The following is a 6,931-nucleotide window of genomic DNA, read 5'->3' as shown; positions in this document are numbered from 1 at the left end:
ACTATAAAGTGCAGTTAACATATCTAACTGCACAGCAAAACATGGTGCAAAGAAGAGGCCTGAGTTTCTGGAGATCAGTGCAGGCCTGCAGTTGGAAACACTGCAGTCATGATGTGTCTCAGCCATCAAAACATTTTCAGAGAGTGACTTATTAGTTCAGAGTGGATGCATGGCGCTGTGGCTATACTACTTTGGTAAATGAGCTAACATTCCTGAATAACTTGGAATAGATGTGTTGGACAGACTTACAATCCAGATGAATATGAGGCTCTCGTACTGCAGCAATGTGCACAGAGCAGGCATTCCATGAGATAGTTCCTAACTGAAATACATACTCAAGAGAGTGAAATGACCTATCAGAAACTGTTTTGATCTCTAGACAAAGGTCTTGAATTAATTATATTTTTATAAAGTGCTTGTAGTTTGCTAGTCTGAGCTAGAGCATAGGATGGAAAAGATCTAACAGAATTTTTAGGAGAGCTGGGAGAAAGAAAGAGAATGAAAGGGTATGTAGGAAATTTATTTCAGGGAACATAGAACTGTGTGTGACCAGCTGCATCTGAATTATATATAATTACTCAACATTTCAGCACAAAGCACCTATGTGGACAATTGAATGTCTTCTAGCTCATGAAGTAATACTGTCCAAGCAGTTTGTTGTCATCAGTCCATGAGGCTATTGCAGGTCTTGCTGGGTAATAAAGCCTCATACAAGCTGTATTTTACACTGTAATATAAGGTGCTTGCCAGGCAATGCAGCTAACCATTCATGATAGGGCCTCTGTAATGTAAAATTTTTGCTATTTAATATGAAAATACACTGCATATAGCTTCACACAAATTCTTAATGTCCACATAGCTTGTTAGAGAAAATGATCTGTTTAGTTTTTGTGTAAGCTTCAAACTGAGAGTTACTCAATTAATCTTAAGGTACCTGCACAAATAGGCATATTTGAGAAATAGTTTTTGCATAGGCTTTCATATAATACTTGGATTGTTTTGTTTTCTTCAGTGTTATAATTTCCAATGCAAACTTAATCTATCTATTAATTTTCACTCTTTTTTTTTTTTCAGGTATAATCAGAATTTCCTCCAACCCTTTTTGATATTCATTCTTTTTGAATTATCTCTAATTCTCTTTAAGCTTCAGGCTTGACCAATACATTCTTGCATAGACTTCACCGTCAATTAAATCCTTAGCCTCTCCCTACCTGTTTTGTTTCTTGATTTTTTTTTTTCCCATGCTCAGTGTCTAGATGATGCATCCCTCCACAAGAGGATTCATCTTTAATCATTTTACATACATTAGAGTTTTATATCACAACATGAAGCAAGCAGAACAATTGTTATGTGAATATGAATAAAATACTTCCCTTTTTTCACACTTCTTTACATGTCTGCCTGTACACAATGGTCTGTTTGAACAGGATCATAAAGAGTACCTCAAGGCATTAGGGTCTGACCAAATTCTTGTCTGTCCAGTGTTGATGCAGTATACTAATTACTTTTCAAACTTCACAAGACTATTTCCATTGTTTAGGTCATGTAACTTTTGAACTTGCAAATTGATCTGTCTTTGTGATCATTCTGGATAGTCATGTTGAATGGTATCTTAATTTTAAGTCAACTACTTAGAACTGTAAAACAAAGGTAGATTCAGAACAGAAGGGATACATTATATCTTTGTATCATGTATCATATTGTATCATTGTATCATATATACATTGTAGGGATAAACAAGGAAAAGTGCAAGGTCCTGCATCTGGGGAGGAGTAACCCCAGGCATCAGTACAGATTAGGAGTTGACCTGCTGGAGAGCAGATCTTCAGAGAGGGATCTGGTTGACAACAAGTTAACCATGAGCCAGCWGTGCCCTCGTGGCCAAGAAGGCCAATGGGATCCTGATCTGCATTAGGAGTACTGTTGCCAGCAGGTCAAGGGAGGTGATCCTGGGGTATTGTGTGCAGTTCTGAGCTCCCAAGTACAAGAGCTTCTAGAGAAGGGCCAGTGGAGGGTCACAAAGACAATTGTGCAGGAAGAGGAGAAGCAGGGTTGAACTAGATGATCTCTAGAGGTCCCTTCCAACCTCAACCATTCTGTGATTCTGTGATTCTGTGATTTTCTGATTCTGTGATTCTGTGATTCTAGTACTATTACTAATAAATTATTCTTTGACAATGAAGATTGAAAGGAAAAAAAGAATAACTGATATTCTAACTATAGCTAAAATAAAAATTTGTGAATAAAAAAAGGATAATACAAATGGCTATTTTGAAAATTTGTATGTAAGTAAACTGATTAGAGAAATCCTGTGAGACAATAGTTAGAGATTATATATTTCTTTCAACAGCTTTGAATATTACATGTTTGTATTTTTGTATAACTGAAGGTTATCATACTATCACTTCTAATTCTTAGTTCATTCAATTTATAGTGTTATATTTAATATTTTACCCACCTGTATTACTAAACACCTTAATGTTTTAGTTTGATTCAATAATCTGTGTAGAAACTAGCATAAAATAATCTTTTAATATTTATCTTTCCTGTCTTCCAAAACAGCATGATATTTTTATGAACATTCACTCTCTGCTATGATACGCTGATCTTTTCCAGTAGAAATGTCACCTAGCAGCTCTTCCTAACTATGTTTGTGTTGCTTATTCGTTTGTACTTGCTGCATTTGAACATGCTACATTTTCCAGAGTCTTGTCAAGATTGCTTTCAACTGAGGTATTGCTTTGATTTGCATCCCATCTTCCAAAGCACTTRCAAAACTTCTCAGTGTTGCATCATTTTTAAAAATTTTAACAATACAATTTCTTGTGTTATCCTTGTCRCTCATTAAAGCACTGAAGAGTGCAAAACCGAGGACAGCCCACTGCAGGATCTCACATTATAACTCCTGATTTTACAGCAAATTATTCAAAACTCTGAGTACTGTTTTCCATACAATTGTGATGATCATACAGCAGTTTAAGAATATATTTTCATGATTTACTTATACCATGACAGACATTGCAAAGTGCCTCAGTAAACTCAAGATATATTGCATCTTCTTTTCCTCCCTAGTAGATAAGGATTGGCATACTGACAAAGCAGGAAATTAGATGATTTGTTTAACATCATTTATTCTTAACAATCTTTGTAGGATGTTACTTACTATTTTTATCCCAAAGGTATGTGCCATTTTTTTTTTTTTTTTCAGTCAGGATCTGAAATTAGTGTGATTGGTACAGAATTTCTTATCTCCATCTTTTTCCATCTTTTTATGGAGAAGATTTTTTCATGGAAAAGATCCATCTTTTCCATTCCGTCTTTTTCATGGTCTTTAGGCATCCTCCAGGATCCTCATGATGGCTGTTAATACACTGAATTATTTCTTTCATCCTAAATTTAATTTTAGTTTGAATAGATGAAAGATTGTGAAAAAAAAAAAAAAAAAAAAAAAAAAAAAAAGGCAGTTCTGCTCCTTCCCTGGAATGTTTACTTTGGATTCTGGTAAAGGGAAAAAAAAAGGAAATTTCTTAAGAAACTAATTACATGGGAATGGAAATCCGTGATTTTTTTTTTTTAATGCTTAAAAAAACTCAAATCTCATTCCAATGTATTCACATCTCTACTGAAAAATTTTGAGATAAAAAATAGAAGATGGAAGAAAACTACAGACATTATCCAGTGAGTAGTATACTAGTTTCCATACTCTAATGAACAATATGTTTACCCTTGGATTTCACATAAGTATTTATATTTCCCTAAAAAAGAAGAAGAAAAGAAAAAAAAAACTGTCCTTTTTGTAGAATATTCATCTTTCTTTGTGCTGGGTTTTTCTCATTTTTCCACGATCAATTTTCTTAAATTTTGTATGTTTTCTACCTTTTAAGAAGTACTTATTTATTTGTATTGTGTTTGCATGTATTAATGTTTGCAGCATTATATATATGCACAATTGTTATATAAACTGTGATTATTAATATTAATTTCATAAAGATTCTTAGAATCTTAATATGATTATTGTCATGTTGCCATGTGAGCAATTAAACAGCCCCTACAGCATATTGAGTTTCTTTTGCTTGCTTTTTAAATTCTCATTTTCTGAACACTTTTAAACTCTCTTTTCTTTTATACTCTGTAAGAGTTTCACAATTATCCAAGCAGAACCAAAAGGCATGTCTGTTCTCAGGAAATATTTTCTACGTAAGTGCAGAAATCTGATGTGAGGGAGCTTCCAGAGTCAAAGACGCAGTCTCATAGAGATTAAGTCAATGCTCCATTTATTGCAGATTCCAGCACACTTTTATACACTAAGCCGTAAGCCGCACCCCTGACCAATCATGATTTTACACACTCTCCTCTCGCCTCTGTCTCACCACTGTCTCCGGGGCTGGCATCCAATCCCTTATAAGTTTACCTATAAGGTTCCAGACACAATACGTTTTATGCCTAAGAACAAGTGTGCCACAGCTACTCTCCAATCAGCTTCATGGTCACGCAGCAGCCACACAGCTGCCTTTGTTTTCGATCCACTGATGGAACAAGTACACTGTCAGCCTTGAAGATGGTTATCTACTAACAAGGTACCCTGCCTGCTTATGGGCACTGTACGGCCGTCCTTGGAGTGGGCCCCAACAGAAATCTATAGCCATTTTCAATAAATTCCTTTGCTTTAACAAATTAAATCATCCTCAGCTTATCACTGTACTGTTCCTTATCAGAAAGATGCATATAAAAATAGTATTAGTATTTCCGGGGAATAATTCATCTGTATCCTAGCAAGGCAAATCACAAAATGACAGTTTTATAGGCATTTAGGTAATAAGTCTGTATCCATTCAGTACAAACTTGGTTCTTAATGGATATACCCACAGCATCCTTTCAATTCACAGAAATGAGAGTGTCATCTTGCACAGTATAAATCAAAGCCATATCCATCATAATGCATCAATCAGATTGCACTGGAACATTTTGCTAGTTATATACATTTGCTTTTAAATGTTTTCTGAATCAAATCTTCATAAAATATACTATAGTACTTTTCTTTAACTCTCTGTATATTAAAAGTCAGACTCTTGAATGTTGGAACACTTTCAATAAAAAGACTAGAGCTCTGAGGATTTTTTATTTTTGAGAGTTTTATAAATCAGGAGTCTATTAAACACACACAAATGACACCYATTGCTTTCATATTTTTGTAAATGTGTGGTTCTGATGTTGCTCCTATGTATCTGTAGAAAGTATTTTAACAGAAAGGTTCCAAAAATGCTTCTTTATAATTATTTATAATTTTTATAATTTTTAAAATTATATTTTTAAAATATAATTTTTAAAAATTAAATAATTTTTATAATTATTTATAAGATAATTTCACTTATCTTTCAAGCAGAACTTGGCAGCTGTTTACCAAGCATTTGATACTAACACTGTGACTGTATGGTTTAGAAAAGATCAATACTGAATACAATTGACACAATCAGAAGAAATTTCAAGAGAAAAAATAAATTTATCCAAGTGAATTTTTACCAACAYATGTTATTTAATATTCCAGAATGTGTTAGAAGTGCCACAGCGTTTTTATTACTAAATTTGCCACACTTGCATGTAGTGGACAGCAATGAGAATGTTAGAGCAAAAAATCTTCCTCCTGTCTCCCCCCTCAAAAAAAAAAAAAAACAAAAAGAGACAAAAAGACAACACACATAAGGATAAACAACTGAAGAAATCTGCAAAGAAATTAATTACGACTGTTGTTGTTTCATTAGAGAAATTTGCTTTTAAAGCTTTCACCTTTATCTTGCCAGGGAACTTTGATTTTGGCTAACTAGCCAGAGATAAAACATACTTCATCACTCCAGAAAATGTTATTTCCAAATGTTTCATCTATATACTTCATCTCACTATTCTGAACTAGTTTATGGGACTTGACAGATGCAGAATTGGACTGCACTGCATGTAAGCATATGGATGTCCCATTAAATGCTAAGTGAGCATTGAGAAAATAGTATCCAGAATTACAAAATATTTCTCTCTGAAGACTAACTTTTTATTTCACATTTCTCTTCAAACTTATTCCAGTGTAGAGTTTATTTCAGGAGCAATTACCATTTATAAGTTTTAGCTTKTGACCTACATCAATGTTATTATTGTAGTTCACATGACCTGAGCAGATGTACTGCAATTGATGGTCTATGAAAATCTGGGCTGAATTGTTTTCCTTTTTCACTTGTCCATAGTTCAGCCATGTAGAATCATAGCTTAAGTCAGCTAGAGGTATTSTTCCTATATTTTTCTTACTTGAAAATAATTTGTTTTTCATTTTCCTCTTATTTGCTAATTGCTAATTATAAAACATGAGAAATGGAAAATGAGGGCAGCTAAATCTCATAGATCTTTAACCAATATTGCCCTTGACGGAAGTGAAAAAATTATCTCTAACTAGTGTTACCATATTTCACATTTTTGGAAGGACAAAACAATTAGAGCTATGTGGATCTGCCAAGAATGCATCTATGTTGCCAAAATCTAAATAACAATAATAAAAAAAAAAAAATAGAAAAGATTATTTTCCTTCTGAAAGTGATTCCTAAGGCTACCAGACTTCTGCTAGTCTTTTCTTTTAGGAGCCTTTAAAGTTACTCTGTCAAATATGAGCAATTGATACCACATCTTTAGTTGGAGTTTTCAATACTTTTTAAATTGAAAATGTTGAGAGAACTGCTTTCAGGTAATTAGTAATATGAAAAGTATATGGAAAAGAAATGTGACAATGGACTGAATTAATTGAAAAGCAGATTTTTTTATAAGATTTGTGGGGCTTTTTTTTTTTTTTTTTTTTTCACTGTTGCTTTTTAACTATTTTGATAGCAGAAAAAAGATTCCTAGTCTCTTCTACCATTTATCTTCAAAGACAGTTATAGTCATAGTTGTGGCTGTT

Source organism: Nothoprocta perdicaria, unplaced genomic scaffold (genome assembly GCF_003342845.1).
Source record: "Nothoprocta perdicaria isolate Ctin4 unplaced genomic scaffold, notPer1 scaffold_548, whole genome shotgun sequence".
In the NCBI taxonomy this organism is placed as follows: domain Eukaryota; kingdom Metazoa; phylum Chordata; class Aves; order Tinamiformes; family Tinamidae; genus Nothoprocta; species Nothoprocta perdicaria.
This window is presented reverse-complemented; position numbering follows the sequence as displayed.